The 17,573-nt window shown below is 45.6% G+C and overlaps 2 long non-coding RNA genes across 4 annotated transcripts in view; one reads left to right on the top strand and one right to left on the bottom strand.

The window, feature by feature from the left end:
• Positions 1–17,573, bottom strand: part of LOC130290944 (uncharacterized) — a 145,456-nt gene that overhangs the window by 69,009 nt on the left and 58,874 nt on the right. Inside the window, exon 1 of one of the 3 annotated variants that reach the window (XR_008847742.1) lies at positions 15,013–15,123. The exons of the other annotated variants lie outside the window; for them this stretch is intronic. This is a non-coding gene — a long non-coding RNA (uncharacterized LOC130290944). Of the gene's footprint in view, positions 1–15,012; positions 15,124–17,573 lie in introns of those variants that run through there. 3 annotated transcript variants of the gene reach the window in all.
• On the top strand, positions 14,310–14,748 carry LOC130290943 (uncharacterized). The gene is made up of 2 exons (XR_008847740.1): positions 14,310–14,463; positions 14,549–14,748. It is a non-coding gene; the product is annotated as an uncharacterized LOC130290943 (long non-coding RNA).

Here is a 17,573-nt window from a genome sequence, read left to right as displayed (position 1 = left end):
ACTATATGGTGTCCACATGCTGCCAACACCTCCACGCTGTGCCATTCAGCCACTATATGGTCTCCTCATGCTGCCAACACCTCCATACTGTGCCATTCAGCCACTATATGGTGTCCTCATGCTGCCAACACCTCCATGCTGTGCCATTCAGCCACTATATGGTCTCCTCATGCTGCCAACACCTCCACGCTGTGTCATTCAGCCACTATATGGTGTCCTCATGCTTCAGCCTCATTTAAGCTGTGTCATTCAGCCACTATATAGTGTCCTCATGCTGCCAACACCTCCACACTGTGCCATTCAGCCACTATATGGTGTCCTCATGCTGCAAACACCTCCACGCTGTGCCATTCATCCACTATATGGTCTCCTCATGCTGCCAACACCTCCACGCTGTGTCATACAGCCACTATATGGTGTCCACATGCTTCAGCCTCATCCAAGCTGTGTCATTCAGCCACTATATAGTGTCCTCATGCTGCCAACACCTCCACACTGTGCCATTCAGCCACAATATGGTGTCCTCATGCTGCCAACACCACCACGCTGTGCCATTCAGCCACTATATGGTCTCCCCATGCTGCCAACACCTCCACGCTGTGTCATTCAGCCACTATATGGTGTCCTAATGCTTCAGCCTCATCCAAGCTGTGTGCTGCCAACACCTCCACGCTGTGCCATTCAGTCACTAAATGGTCTCCTCATGCTGCCAATACCTCCACGCTATGTCATTCAGTCACTATATGGTCTCCTGACACTGATGCCACCACCAGGCTCTGTAATTGTGCTGCTGTGCGGCAGTGATTCTAAAAGCGATGCCGGTAATCTGCATGTTATTCTGAATAACAGTATTATTTCACTAACCCAGCACACTTCTTATGCGTTTTAGAACACAGCAAAGTGTTCTATACCCCTATAGAGGCTGTATGTAGGCTAGAAATAGTCTTTTTTAATATAGATTTGCCGTGAAAAAATTCGGAACAAAACAAGCTTTATCGCAAAATTCTGCGAATCGGCCGAATAGAATTTTTGAAAAGTTCGCTCATCTCTATCTGTGGGGAACACTTCCTACATAATGTGGGGGAACACTGCCTACCTAATGTGGGGGAACACTGCCTACCTAATGTGGGGGAACACTGTCTACCTAATGTGGGGGAACACTGTCTACCTAATGTGGGGGAACACTGCCTACCAAATGTGGGGGAACACTGCCTAGTCCTACCTAATGTGGGGGAACACTGCCTACCTAATGTGGGGGAACACTTCCTACCTAATGTGGGTGAACATTGCCTACCTAATGTGGGGGAACACTGCCTGCCTAATGTGGGGGAACAATGCCTGCCTAATGTGGGGGAACACTGCTGCACCTAATGTGGGGGAACACTGCTGCACCTAATGTGGGGGAACACTGCTGCATCTAATGTGGGGGGAACACTGCTGCACCTAATGTGGGGGGAACACTGCTGCACCTAATGTGGGGGGAACACTACTGCACCTAATGTGGGGGGAACACTGCTGCACCTAATGTGGGGGGAACACTGCTGCACCTAATGTGGAGGAAACTCTGCTGCACCTAATGTGGAGGAAACTCTGCTGCACCTAATGTGGAGGAAACTCTGCTGCACCTAATGTGGGGGGAACTCTGCTGCACCTAATGTGGGGGGAACTCTGCTGCACCCAATGTGGGGGGCACTCTGTTGCACCTAATGTGGGGGGAACTCTGCTGCCCCTAACGTTGGGGCCTCGTATCGACATTCGCTCACGTCACGCTCCCAGAATTCAAGGGTCGGCGTTGCTATGTCCTGACGCCAGCCCTAGAGCGTGACCACTCTGGATCCACTCTTGCTGGGGGTCCCCATGATTTGTCAATCCACCCCTGCCTCCCGCTTTAAACCTCACTGCCAGGCTCTGAAGGGTGAGCGGTTAATTTGCCGACGCTGGACTGGTACATGGCGCAACGTGCCTGGACATGGGCAAAGCTTTCTGTTATGTCACGCATATATAATTATGCAAATTAGCATGGCCATTTTTTTTTTATTTCTTTATTTTTGCCGGAAAGGTGGCAACCCTATCTATTAGTAGTTCAACAATGACACTAAGTAATGCTATGAAATAGTATAGCATTGTTTAGTGTTAGCAGTCTAATGATTGCATATAAAAGTCCGCTTTGGAGACTTACAAAAGTGTCAACAAAATAATAAAATAAGGATAGAAAATCTCCTCTCCTAATTAAAATTAAAACCATCCCTCTTTTCCTAGTTTTTAAATAAAAATAAAAAAACACATTTAATATTGTCCTGTACAGAAATGTCCATTCTATTTAACCCCTTAAGGACCCAGCCATTTTACACCTCAGGACCCGGCCTTTTTTTGCACATCTGACCACTGTCACTTTAAACATTAATAACTCTGGAATGCTTTTAGTTATCATTCTGATTCCGAGATTGTTTTTTCGTGACATATTCTACTTTAACATAGTGGTAAAATTTTGTGGTAACTTGCATCCTTTCTTGGTGAAAAATCCCCAAATTTTATGAAAAATGTGAAAATTTTGCATTTTTCTAACTTTGAAGCTCTCTGCTTGTAAGGAAAATGGATATTCCAAATAATTTATTTTTTTATTCACATATACAATATGTCTACTTTATGTTTGCATCATAAAATTGACAAGTTTTTACTTTTGGAAGACACCAGAAGGCTTCAAAGTTCAGCAGCAATTTTCCAATTTTTCACAAAATTTCCAAACTCACAATTTTTCATGGACCAGTTCAGGTTTGAAGTGGATTTGAAGGGTCTTCATTTTAGAAATACCCCACAAATGACCCCATTATAAAAACTGCACCCCCCAAAGTATTCAAAATGACATTCAGTCCGCGTTTTAACCCTTTAGGTGTTTCACAGGAATAGCAGCAAAGTGAAGGAGAAAATTCACAATCTCCATTTTTTACACTCGCATGTGCTTGTAGACCCAATTTTTGAATTTTTACAAGGGGAAAAAGGAGAAAATGTATACTTATGTTTGTAGCCCAATTTCTCTCGAGTAAGCACATACCTCATATGTCTATGTAAAGTGTTCGGCGGGCGCAGTAGAGGGCTCAGAAGCGAAGGAGCGACAAGGGGATTTTGGAGAGTACGTTTTTTTGAAATGGTTTTTGGGGGGCATGTTGCATTTAGGAAGCCCCTATGGTGCCAGAACAGCAAAAATCCCCCACATGGCATACCATTTTGGAAACTAGACCCCTTGAGGTACGTAACAAGGAATAAAGTGAGCCTTAATACCCCACAGGTGTTTCACGACTTTTGCATATGTAAAAAAATAAAAATAAAATTTCACTAAAATGTGTGTTTCCCCCCAAATTTCACATTTTTGCAAGGGTTAATAGCAGAAAATACCCCCCAAACATTGTAACCCCATCTCTTCTGAGTATGAAGGTACCCCATAAGTTGACCTGAGGTGTACTATGGGTGAACTACAATGCTCAGAAGAGAAGGAGTCATATTTGGCTTTTTGAGAGCAAATTTTGCTCGGGGGCATGTCGCATTTAGGAAGCCCCTATGGTGCCAGGACAGCAAAAAAAAAACACATGTCATACCATTTTGGAAACTAGACCCCTCGGGGAACGTAACAAGGAATAAAGTGAGCCTTAATACCCCACAGGGGTTTCACGACTTTTGCATACGTAAAAAAAAAATAAAAAAAAATCACTAAAAGGTGTGTTTCCCCCCCAAATTTCACATTTTTGCAAGGGTTAATAGCAGAAAATACCCCCCAAAATTTGTAACCACATCTCTTCTGAGTATGGAGGTACCCCATAAGTTGACCTGAAGTGCACTACGGGCGAACTACAATGCTCAGAAGAGAAGGAGTCATATTTGGCTTTTTGAGAGCAAATTTTGCTCGGGGGGCATGTCGCATTTAGGAAGCCCATATGGTGCCAGGACATCAAAATAACCCCCACATGGCATACCATTTTGGAAACTAGACCCCTTGAGGAACGTAACAAGGGGTACAGTGAGCATTTACCCCCCACTGGTGTCTGTCATATCTTTGGAACAGTGGGCTGTACAACATTTTTAATTTGCACAGCCCACTCTTCCAAAGATATGACAGACACCAGTGGGGGTGTAAATTCTCACTGCACCCCTCATTACATTCCGTGAGGGGTGTAGTTTCCGAAATGGGGTCACATGTGGTTTTTTTTTTTTTTTGCGTTTGTCAAAACCGCTGTAACAATCAGCCACCCCTGTGCAAATCACCTCAAATGTACATGGTGCACTCTCCCTTCTGGGCCTTGTTGTGCGCCCCCAGAGCACTTTGCGCCCACATATGGGGTATCTCCGTACTCGGGAGAAATTGCGTTACAAATTTTGGGGGGCTTTTTTCCCCTTTACCTCTTGTCAAAATGAAAAGTATAGGGCAACACCAGCATGTTAGTGTAAAAAGTTTATTTTTTTACACTAACATGCTGGTGTAGACCCCAACTTTTTCCTTTTCATAAGGGGTGAAAGGAGAAAAAGACCCCCAAGATTTGTTAGTCAATTTCTCCCGAGTACGGCGATACCCCATATGTGACCCTAAACTATTGCCTTGAAATACGACAGGGCTCCGAAGTGAGAGCGCCATGTGCATTTGAGGCCTGAATTAGGGATTTGCATAGGGGTGGACATAGGGGTATTCTACGCCAGTGATTCCCAAACAGGGTGCCTCCAGCTGTTGCAAAACTCCCAGCATGCTTGGACAGTCAACGGCTGTCCGGCAATACTGGGAGTTGTTGTTTTGCAACAGCTGGAGGCTCCATTTTGGAAAGAGTGGCGTACCAGGCGTTTTTCATTTTTATTGGGGAGGGAGGGGGCTGTGTAGGGGTATGTGTATATGTAGTAGTGTTTTTTACTTTTTATTTTATTATGTGGTAGTGTAGTGTTTTTAGGGTACAGTCACACGGGCGGGGGGTTACAGCGAGTTTGAGCTGCTGCGCAAAATTTGCTGCTGCGCAAACTTGCAGCCCGATACTCACTGTAAGCCGCCTGCCCATGTGAGTGTACCCTGTACATTCACGGGGGGGACCTTCAGCTGTTGCAAAACTACTACTCCCAGCATGCCTGAGAATGTTTGGGAGTTGTGGTTTTGCAACAGCTGGAGGCACACGGGTTGGGAAACACTGAGTTAGGAAACAATGTTTCCCAACCAGTGTGCCTCCAGCTGTTGCAAAACCACAACTCCCAAACATTCTCAGGCATGCTGGGAGTAGTAGTTCGGCAACATCTTTAGAGCCAGATGTTGCCGAACTACAACTCCCAGCATGCTTGGAGTTGTAGTTTTGCAACATCTGGAGGACTAGTTTGCAGACCACTAATACAGTGGTTCCCAATCTGTGCCCTTCCAGATGTTGCAAAACTACAACTCCCAGTATGCCAAAACTGTCCAGGCATGCTGGGAGTTGTAGTTCTGCAACATCTGAAGGGCCAGATGTTACAGCACTACAACTCCCAGCATGCCTGGACAGTAAGGGCATGCTGAGAATGTGTAGTTTTGCAACATCTGGAAGGGCACAGTGGTCTCCAAACTGTGGACCTCCAGATGTTGCAAAACTGCAACTCCCAGCATGCCCAGACGCCAAGGGCTGTCTGGGCATGCTGGGAGTTGTAGTTTACAGGGTCCTATTACAGCAATGCATGTCGCTTTACGGCGACGTGCATTGCTGTAAAGGGCCCGACCGCGGCTGAAGAGGAACTCACCTGTCGCCGCCGCCGCCATCTTCATCGTCTGGATCCGGGTCTTCAGGGACGAGGTAAGTACCGGGGCCGGTCCCCAGCACTCCCCCGTCCCCCGCCGCGTCCTCCGGTCTTCCTCCCGTCCTCTCCGGACTTTCAGGGGCCGGGCAGGACGGGAGGAAGTAACCGCCCCCCCTCCTGCGATTGGTCGGTTAACTAACCGACAGATCGCAGGGGATCGGAGGAGGTGGCAGGCTTGCCACCTCGCTCCGATACTCCAGCATGGTCCTGGCTGTCTGTGACAGCCGGGATCATGCGAAATTACCGGGCGGTCGGGTCCCAGAGACCCGATCAGCCCGGTATCGCCGCAGATCGCAAGGGCGATTTCCCTTGCGATTTGCGGCGATCGCCGACATGGGGGGCCTACATGGCCCCCCTCGGCGTTTGCCCTGGATGCCTGCTGAAGGATTTCAGCAGGCATCCAGTTCCGATCTCTGCCCGGCGAGCGGCAGAGACCGGAAAACGCCAGGACGTACGGGGACGTCCTGGGTCCTTAAGGCCCAGGGTGCGGGGACGTCCCCGTACGTCCTGGGTCCTTAAGAGGTTAAACATAATGGGGGAGATTTATCAAAACCTGTCCAGAGGAAAAGTTGCTGAGTTGCCCATAGCAACCAATGAGATCTCTTGTGAAAAATGAAATAAGCGATCTGATTGGTTGCTATGGGCAACCAATCAGATCGAATTTCCCTTTGGACAGGTTTTGATAAATCTCCCCCTATGTCTATGATCCCATACGATGAATGGTGCATACTCATTTTGTAAAAAAAAAGTGACTTCTTTTAACAGCTAAACCTGTTCAGGATGCAGGGCGTATGCATACGCCCTGCATCTTGAGTCCTTATGGACGTAGGGCGTATGGATACGCCCGTGGGAATTCCGGACCCCGCCACTAGCCAGTTGGGGACCGGACCGGGATGCCTGCTGAAATCATTCAACAGGCATCCCGGCACATCACCGAGGGGGGTCCTGAGACCCCCCCCCCCCCCCCCCCCCATGTCGGCGATCATCGGTGGAGACAGCGGAGATCAGCGGCGCAGGTAGGAAGACGACGGTGGGGGGTGAAAAGAAAGGTGACAGTAAGCGATATTTACTGCTGCCTTTCTAGTGGGTGCCAAACTGCAACTCCCAGCATGCCCAGACAGCCAAAGGCTGTCTGGGAATGCTGGGAGTTGTAGTTTTGCAACATCTGGAGGGTCACAGTTTGGAGACCACTATTACAGTGGTGCCCAAACGGTAGCCCTCCAGATGTTGCCAAACTACAACTCTCAGCATGCCTAGACTGTCCAGGCATGCTGGGAATTGTAGTTCTGTAACATCTGTCCCTTCAGATTTTGCAATTTTCATGAAAATTTTGAAAATTGCTGCTATACTGTGAAGCCCTCTAATTTTTTCAAAAAGTAAAAATATGTCCATTTTATGATGCCAACATAAAGTAGACATATGGGCCCTCATTTATCATGGTAGGTGTAAGTGAAGCATTTTTATACACCTTTTTTTTGTGTGCTGGTAATGTGTAGGAGCACCAAATTCATTAAATGGTCGCAGAGCATGTGATAAATTTTGTGCAGGTCACATTTTCAGAAATTTCTGTCTATACATACACCAAAAAGCTACACTAGGTCTGGGCTGGTGTAGATTTGCACCTTTTTGGCCAACTTGCGCCTTTTTACAAAAAGGCGCACTTCATAAAATCACGTCTACAGACTACTCAAAATATAAAAGAGTGTACAGATAGTGAAAAACATCTGGAAGAAGCAAAAATGTCTAGCTACAAAAGGCGCAATTTTTTTGAAAGATGCGCCAAAATTGCGCCAAATGTACGGGAAAAGGGGTGTAAAAACTATAGTAAATGTGGGCCATGGTATTTGTGAATCAATATAAAATTTATTTTGAATATCGATTTTCCTTACAAGCAGAGAGCTTCAAAGTTAGAAAAATGCTACATTTTCATGAAATTTTGGTATTTTTCACTAAGAAAGGATGCAAGTAATGACAAAAATGTACCACTAAAATAAAGTAGAATATGTCACGAAAAAACATTCTCAGAATCAGAAAAATCGGCAAAAGCATCTTAGAGTTATTAATGCTTAAAGTGACGGTGGTCAGAATTGCAAAAACGGCTGTGTCCTTAAGGTGAAAATGAGCTGGGTCCTTAAGGGGCTAAGGATGCCGCCTGTTTTTACCTTAAAGGGGTTCTCCGACCCTAGACATCTTATCCCCTTTCCAAAGGATCTACTATGCGGCACCCACCTTTAGCGGCTTACGGAACCTCAGGCTGAGTCCATCTCGACCACGGGGACGGAAGATCGGGACGTCACGATTCTGCACCGTGTGACGTCATACTCCGCCCCTATGTCATGCCCCCTCCCATAGACTTGCATTGAGGGGCGGAGTGTGACGTCACACGGGGGTGGAGATCTTCCTTCCCCGTGGTCGAGATGGACTCAGCCTGAGGACCTCCAGCGGTTCCGTAAGCCGTTAAAGGTGGGTGCCGCATAGTAGATCCTTTGGAAAGGGGATAAGATGTCTAGGGGCGGAGAACCCCTTTAAGGTAAAAACAGGCGGCATCCTTAACCCCTTAAGGACGCAGCTCATTTTCACCTTAAGGACGCAGCCGTTTTTGCAATTCTGACCACCGTCACTTTAAGCATTAATAACTCTAAGATGCTTTTACCGATTATTCTGATTTTGAGGACCTCCAGCGGTTCCGGAAGCCGCTAAAGGTGGGTGCCGCATGGCAGATCCCTGGGGTCCCCAGCAGCGGGACCCCGGCGATCTGACATCTACTCCCAGCGGCGGAGTACCCCTTTAATGACCAAGCCCAATTTTTCTAATCTGTCCGGTGTCTCTTTAAGTGGTAATACCTCTGACATGCATTTACTTAGCAACGTGATTCTGAGATAGTTGTTTTCATGAGATATTGTACTTTATATTAGTGGTAAATCTTTGTTGATTTATGCAGCATTTTTTGTGGAAAAACTCCAAAATATTGTGAAAAATGGGAAAAGTTCTGGCGTTTCTTTACTTTTTTTTTCCTTTTTTTATGGAATTCCCTGTATGGTAAAAATTACGTTATTTTAATTCTTAGGGTCGGTACGATTATAGCAATACCAAATTTATATAGCTTTTTTTATGTTATTTTTTTCTTTTCTCAACAAAAACCTTTTTTCCCTTTTTTGCGTACTCATGTTCTGACAGTCATAACTTTTTTTTATTTTTCGCCCAAGGCCATTGTGTGGGGGCTTATTTTTTGCAAGACAAGCTGTACTTTTTATTGGTAACATTTTTTTGTGATCCGTGCTACCTTTTGACCTTTTTGTGTTTTTTTCCTCTTTTTTTACCCGTGCGGGATAAATACAATTATCAATTTATTGTACATATCATTACAGACGTGGCAATACCTATTATGTATAGGTTTGATTGTTTATTTATTTATTTATACATTTTTTGGGGTGACAATATATGGTCATATATATATATATATATATATATATATATATATCCTGTCAAACCCATAGATTCCGTGATCAGGACTGATCACAGCATCTATGGGGTTAATGCTGCCGAGACCAGCACGATCACGGTATCGGCAGCTGCGGCGGGACCTTGGCTGTGATTGACAGCTGGGTTCTGCCGTCAAACTCCTGCAGCGCATCACGCAGAGCAGGAGATCGCTAGGACGTATACATACTTACAGTTGCACAATAATAGAAAATGTAAACATGGGTATTGTTGTAATCACTGACCCACAGAATAAAGAGAACATGTCAGTTTTTACCGTAAAATGCACTACGTAAAAATGAAAACCCCAAAATTTGCAACATTTTTTTTTCAATTTTGGCATTTTGTTTTGCTCTACATGCAAAATAAAACATGTCATTACAAAGTACAATTGTTTGCACAAAAAAAAAAAAAAAAGGTTCTTTGAAATGGGCTGTGACTCAAAGAGTTAAAAGGGTTATCCACCATAGGGTGATACTAGTACTTACCAGCCAGACAGTAATGGACATGCTTAGGAAGGATCTGTGCTTGTCTTGGGGCTAAATTACTGTGTTTTAAGTACACGAGAACGCTGCTGATTTTTTGTGAACTGTTTATATTTCCTGTTGGAGTTCCTTCTCTCCAACGACAAGTCCCAGGATTCCTTGTATGTAAATGTGAGGTCACTTTTTTCCTCTTACGCATCATCGTGTTCCTGAAAGCCGCTGTGCCGGCCTTGAGATTGCAGGGATCCCCAGTGGTCGGACCCCCCATGATCAGACATATTATCCCCTATCCTTTGGATAGAGGATAAGAAGTTTAGGGGCGGAGTACCCCTTTATCGACCGGGAAGGGAGTTTTGTTTTTCCTCCTCACCTTCTAATATCTATAATGCTTAAAATTTTTCCACCTGCAGACCCATTTAAGACTTGTTTTGTGTGCCGCCAACTGTACTTAGTACTATTTTGCTTCTGTGCTAATTTTTTGCGCCATGATCTGTAGTTTTTATCAGTACTCTTTTTGTTTTGATGGAATTTTTTGATCACTTTTTTTTCTGATTTATGAAGTAACCAAAAACATTTTTTTTTTTACTTTTCCGTAAACTTTTCACATGTTTTGTTACCCAGAGAGCACCAGCTAACCAGGTGACCTGCAGCTTGACCTATGGGCTCCTTGCTCAGCCCCCTTTATAATGAGGGGGAGCCATTATAATCTCTCTCTTCCACCACATTCTCTGCTAAGGTCAAGTTCAGTCCAGATGTCTCAGAGCCAGTGTCCAGCACATCTGGAGGCCTCAAGCCTAACCAGCAGCCACATGCCAGTAAGTCAAGTCATCTTTGTCTGCTGTCACTACCTACAGTCAAGTCAAGTCTATAGTCAAGTCTATTATAGTCAGCGTGGCTGAGATAAAGTCTGTCCAAACACTGCAAGTCCCAGCAAGCTGCAAGGTCCCTTCTGTGTTACTGTTCACCTCTCTGGGATCCTGGCCTAGCTGTAAAGACTGTACTATCTGTCTACCTCAGTAAAGCTACCGTTAACCCTAACCTGGTCTTGGACTATTATTACACTGCCTAACCTAGGAATAGCGGTGCTACTGTTAGGGTGGTTACCGGGAAAGCCACACCCTGGCATCACGAACATTTAGGGGTAAATAACATCTGCCCCTGGGCTAGAACATACACCTCACACCTTCACACCCTGTGGCACACCCCAATGGCATCTTGTGAGAAAAGAAATGAGTGGGCAGTTTTTTGTGGTGTTTTTGCTTTGTGGTGCCTTGGGGGGGATGTAAGGCAGTTGGGGTGTTGCTGTGAGGTATATCACGGTTATAATTAACTCTTATCAGTCGTGACGCCAGGGTGAGGGTTAATACTGTGATGCTTGGCCTATCGCCACCCTTCCCAAAAGCGATTGGGAGATGTAGAATAAATGCAATGTCCACAACCAGAGCTTTGCTGAAAACTTTCAGAAACTTTACTGAAGATTTTCTGTAACATGGGATAACAGGAACAGTCTTTATAACAAAGTCTATGTAGAGCTTAGCTGAGATTGACGTATGGTTGGGACTTTTGTAAGTTCTTTAGCTTAGTAGGATTTAGTATGTGCAGATCCGCCTGATTTAGGGTTATGTTTAGGTCCGGGGTCCTTGCTAGAAGTAGCGCGGAAGTTTGTGAGAACTCACTGTTTGATTCGAGCCGAGGCCGGCAGGCTTTGGCCCAGTGGTTGCCGATGACAGCTGCGCAGATCTTTACTCATCAGCAGCCCACGAGGAAAGAGAGCGAATAATGGCCGCAGCTCCCTTATATGGGCAGGGGCTGGTCGTTTTAGGATTGGTCGCCACCATCTGTCAATCAGCTTTACAAGGTATTGTGGGTATCACATGACCCAGAACCTCCGAAAGTCCTCTTACCTACCATAGAAACTAAACTACAGTCACATGACCCGCAGGCCCTGCGACGCTATGCAAGGTAAGTATACACTTTCTATACAGTATTTAAATTTATTTTAGCAATATATTAACTATATGAGGGGTGACTAGGGGAAGACTAAAGAAGCAGAATCCCACAGTTACTAGGAACTCTGACTTTGGGGACCCCTAACAAAGGTACGGTATGCAATACGGTACCGGGACACCACCTTTTTTTTTTTTGCTAAAAAAACCTCAAACAAAAATTGCATCTGTTCTTAGGCTTAGACTGGGATTAACCCCTTAACGACGAAGGACGATGATGCGGTACTTAACGCACCAGGATGTACATTTATGTCCTAAGCATAACCGCAGGCATCAGAGCGATGCCCGTATCAGGTGCGGCAGTTCCCGGCTCTTGATCGCAGCCAGGGACCCACTGGTAATGGCGGACACCCACGATCCCGCGGATGTCCGCCATTAACCCCTCAGATGCCGTGATCAATACCGATCACGGCATCTGCAGCATCACGGTCACTTAATTGGATGATAGGGTAGCCCGCAGCTACCACCACTATTCCGATCATCCAGCACAGCAGCCAGGAGGTCCCCTCACCTGCGTCCGCTGTCTTCTGGGAGTCTTCTGCTCTGATCTGCCTTCCCGCAGACCAGAGCAGAAGATGACGGATAACCCTGATCAGTGCTATGTCCTATACATAGCACTGAACAGCATTAGCAATCGAGTGATTGCTATAAATAGTCCCCTATGGGGACTATTAAAGTGTAAAAATAAAAGTAAAAAAAGTTAAAAAATAAAGCCCCCTCCCCCAATAAAAACGTAAATTGCCCCATTTTCCCTATTTCACCCCCAAAAAGTGTTAAAAAAATATATTTTATATACATATTTGGTATCGCCGAATGTGTAAATATCTGAACTATTAAAATAAAATGTTAATGATACCATACGGTGAACGGCGGGAACATTAAAAAAAAAAAAAAAAAAGGCCAAAATAGCTGCTTTTTTATATCATTTTATTCCCAAAAAAATCATAAAAAATGAATTAAAAGTTTTATATAAGAAAATATGGTATCAATAAAAAGTACAGATCACGGCGCAAAAAATCAGCCCTCAGATTGCCGCTTATACGGAAAAATTAAAAAGTTATAGGTCTTCAAAATAGGGGGATCTTAAACGTACTAATTTGGTTAAAAAGTTTGTGATTTTTTTAAAGTACAACAGTAATAGAAAAGTATGTTATCTAGGTGATAATTTTAATCATATTGACCCAAAAAATAAAGAACACATGTCACTTTTATCATAAATTGTACGGCGTGAAAATGAAACCTTCCAAAATTAGCAAAATTACGGTTTTCTTTTAATTTATCCACACAAATAGTATTTTTTTGGCTGCGCTATACATTTTATGGTAAAGTGAGTGATGGCATGACAACGGACAACTGGTCGCGCAAAAAACAAGCCCTCATACTAGTCTGTGGATGAAAATATAAAAGAGTTAAGATATTTTGAAGGCGAGGAGGAAAAAATGAAGACGTAAAAATAAAATTTTCTTCATCCTTAAGGCCCAAATGGGCTGCGTCCTTAAGGGGTTAAAGGAAAACGGTCACCCATTCAGTCACACTAAACCCAATACACAGGGTTATAGTGCAGGTGAACATGAGACCGATGCAAGCTCTTTGACCGATATGCGTACCTGTAGTCCAGTGCGGCATCCCTCTGAAGGTCCGCTTCTTCCTGCGCTGAATTGCACGCTGGAGGCGGCCCGCCGGCTGGACTTGAATATTCATGGGCGCTGGCCACGTGAGCGCTCAAAAGGCACAAGTGCTCACGAGACCAGCACCCACACTATAACCGGGTGTATCAGGTTTACTGTGGTGAACGGGTGACCATTTTCCTTCAAACACAACTTATGGGTAGCCTTTTTCAAAGCCCACATTGCTTCCCCCCCCCCCCCTTCCGACAGATGTCTGTCAAGCTGTTGCAAAACTACAACTCCTAGTATACCCTGACACACGAAGGCCGAAGGCTGTCAGGGCATGCTGGGAGTTGTAGTTTTGCAACTGCTGGACAGCCACAGGGGATCACTGATGCAGTATGTCAATCTCGGCCCATGCTGCCTGATCTTGAACTGGCAGCAGGAGCCACAACCACTTTAAATCAATAAACAGCGCTGGCTGCCGGGACGTCTGACGAATAATATCCTTCCGCTCCTACCGCAACGTCAGGGGCATCGCTCGTCATACGTCCCAGCAGCCAGCGCTGCCCATTGGGAGAGATTTATCAAAACCTGTCCAGAGGAGAAGTTGATGAGTTGTCCATAACAACCAATCAGATCGCTTCTTTAATTTTTTAGAGGCCCTTTCAAAAATGAAAGAAGTGATCTGATTGGTTGCTGCGGGCAACTCTGCAACTTTTTCTCTGGACAGGTCTTGATGAATCTCCCCCATTGAGCCTGCCAGAGCCGCAGTGATCTGTGTAAGAAACCTATGGGCCCAGGCTGTTAGGGTCACCAAATGATATTACAAATACTGAGTGTCTGGTTAGGAGAAACAAATATAATGTACCCATGGGGAGTGAACCATTTTAATAAAAATTGCCATAAATCCCTGAGATAAGTCATGCAGAATATGTTAAAATGTTTTTTTGATTTTCAGCCAATCAGAAAGCAGCACGACTCAAATAGAACTCCCGTGAGGTCACACATGTGATGTCATCACCACTGTCATCAGTCAGGGGCCTAAACTGTAGGAACCTAGGAATGCAACTTCATACCCGCCTGTGACTGGTAAGTATCACATCTTTTTGATCAGTTCCATGTGCATTTCTATAATAAACATGTAACTAATCTATCTTTTCTTTTCCTTTCTTAGATGCACACTTTCCAGGCTGTGGGGCAGCACATACACTGACACATTGGCCCAAATTCTAGAGGTAACCTCCTTTAGTATGCCCAGAGGAAGGGCAGTACAGTAGCCATGGATTCCCTACAGGTTTCCTCCCCTCTGGAGGTTTTTCCTGTCCTGAGTTAGTTACTGTCCGCTCTTTGTGAGTGATGGAGGTTACATAAAATCCCTACACAAACATTTTAATAAATAAAGTTCCTCTTTTTTAAACTGTTCTTTGACTTGTTCGACTCATTTATTTTATTTGTGTGTGTGAAAAATAGTGTTAGCAAAATGTGGATGACAGAAGTGTCCAAAACTGCTCTCCTGCAGGATCTGCACCATGTGATGAGGTGAGAGGCGGCTGGTGCTGGGGGGTACAGTTGTCCAGGCAACCGTAGGGCACCCAGCAAGTTCTGATGTTTTATGCCCAGAAATGGTTGGCAACTCACTTTGTCAGAAGATTCTCATCCTAGATATGAAGACAATCAGGGATCAAAACCTGTGGAGAGGAAAAGTGGACCAGTTGCCCATAGCAACCAATCAGATCACTTCTATTTTTCAGAGGTCTTGTTAAGAATGAAAGAAGCAATCTGATTGGTTGCTATGGGCAACTGCTCAACTTTTCCCCTGCATGGGTTTTGATAAATCTCCCCAATAATTATTACAACCATGTCACACACTTAGGGTTGCCACCTGGCTGGTATTTTATCAGCACAGCTGGTATTTTAGACACCCTGCCAGTATTTGTAATATAAAAATAGCTCTGATTGGTGAAGATTTCTCCCTCACACACAGGAGCTCAGCACACTCAGCACAAAGGGAGAGGATTAACCCCTTAAGGACTACAGGCGTATGGGTACGACATTGCTCCCTTGCACTTAAGGACCAAGGGCGTTCCTGTATGCCCGTGGGAATTTTAATCACCCCCTTGTGCCGGGCGGGGACCGGACCGGGATGACTGCTGATATTTATCTGCAGGCATCCCGTGCCAATGCCCAGGGGGGTCCTCAGACCACCCCATGTCAGCAATCGCCACAAATCGCAGGTGAATTCACAGCGGTGATTTGCGACGATTCCGTGTCACACAGTTCTCCGCTGACCCGGTGACCCGAAAAATAAGGGATAGGAGTTAGGTGGCAGGGGTGCCACCCCACCTATCCCTGCTATTGGTTAATCAGAAACGATCGACCAATAGCAGATTGGGGGTGGGGGATTAACGTTCGGTTCGTTACAGTGAGTTTCCTGCTTCAAGTTTGAGCTGTGGCAAATTTTCCGCCACAGCGCAAACTCCTAGCGGGAAACCCACTGTAAACCCCGCCAGTGCGAATGTACCCTAAAAACACTGCACTACACTACACTAACACATAATAAAGGGTAAAACACTACATGTACACCCCGTTACACTGTCCCCACCAATAAAAATGAAAAACTTATCATACGGCAGTGTTTCCAAAATAGAGCCTCCAGCTGTTGCAAAACAACAACTCCCAGCATTTCCGGACAGCCACTGACTGTCCAGGCATGCTGGGAGTTTAGCAACAGCTGGAGGCACCCTGTTTGGGAATCACTGGCGTAGAATACCCCTATGTCCACCCCTATGCAATCCCTAATTTAGTCCTCAAATGCTCATGGCGCTATCTCACTTTGAAGCCCTGTCGTATTTCAAGGAAACAGTTTAGGGCCACATATTGGGTATTTGCGTTACAAATTTTGCGGGGCTTTTTCTTCTTTTACCCGTTATGAAAATTAAAAGTTAAGGTCCATACCAGATTGTTAGTGTAAAAAAATGTTTCACTAACATGCTGGTTTTGCCTCATACTTTTTATTTTCACAAGCAGTAAAAGGAAAAAAAGACCCCAAAAATTTGTAACGCAATTTCTCCTGAGTATGCAAATACCCCATATGTGGGCGTAAAATGCTCTGCGGACGTCCAACAAGGCTCAGCAGTGAGAGAGCGCCATGTACATTTGAGGTCAATTCAGACTGGTGACCCGATCTCCCGGAAAATAAGACTGATCGGAGCTGTCAGAGACAGCTCCGACCAGCTTAAAGCATAGGAGCGAGGTGGCAGTGTTGCTACCTACTCCAATCCCCTGCCATTGGTCGGTCAGGCTGACCACCAATGGCAGGAGGGGGGCGGGGGGTTAGAGTTCATTTCCCCCCGCTCTGCGCACCGATCAAAGTCGGTACAGAGCGGGGGGAACACTGACGGCGAGGGGGGGGACATGGCCCGGCTTACCCGAACCGGCATCAGCGGCAGCAGGAACAAGCGGCGCGAGCAGGAGGAGCGGCGGCCAGAAAATGCGGCTGAGAAGGCTGCAGTGAAGATCGCGATAAGTGATCTTCACTGTGGCCTTCTAAAAGCTGCAAAACTACAACTCCCAGCATGCCCACACAGCCAAAGGCTGTCTGGGCATGCTGGGAGTTGTAGTTTTGCAACATCTGGAGGGTCACAGTTTGGAGACCACTGTGTAGTGGTCTCTAAACTGTGGTCCTCCAGATGTTGCAAAACTACAACTCCCAGCATGCACTGACTGTCTGGGCATGCTGGGAGTTGTGGTTTTGCAACATCTGAAGTGGCACAGTTTGGAGACCACTATATGGTGGTCTCCAAACTGTAGCCCTCCAGATGTTGCAAAACTACAACTCCCAGTATGCCCAGACAGTCAGGGATGCTGGGCGTGTAGTTCTGCAATATCTGGCCCTTCAGATGTTGCAGAACTACAACTCCCAGCATGCCTGGACAGTCTGGGCATGCTTGGAGTTGTAGTTTTGCAACATCTGGAGGGCTACAGTTTGGAGGCCACTGTTCCCCAGTTGTTGCATAACTACCAGTTGTTGCATTCCTACCCTAAAAACACTACACTAACAAATAATAAAAAGTAAAACACTACATAAACACCCCCTTACACATCCCCCCCCCCCACCCCCAATAAAAATGAAAAACGTCTCATACGGCAGTGTTTCCTAAGCGGCGCCTCCAGCTGTGGCAAAACCACAACTCCCAGTG

Source organism: Hyla sarda, chromosome 9, assembly GCF_029499605.1.
Source record: "Hyla sarda isolate aHylSar1 chromosome 9, aHylSar1.hap1, whole genome shotgun sequence".
Taxonomy (NCBI): domain Eukaryota; kingdom Metazoa; phylum Chordata; class Amphibia; order Anura; family Hylidae; genus Hyla; species Hyla sarda.
Note: the sequence above shows the minus strand (reverse complement) of the source record. Positions and strands in the feature narration are given on the sequence as shown.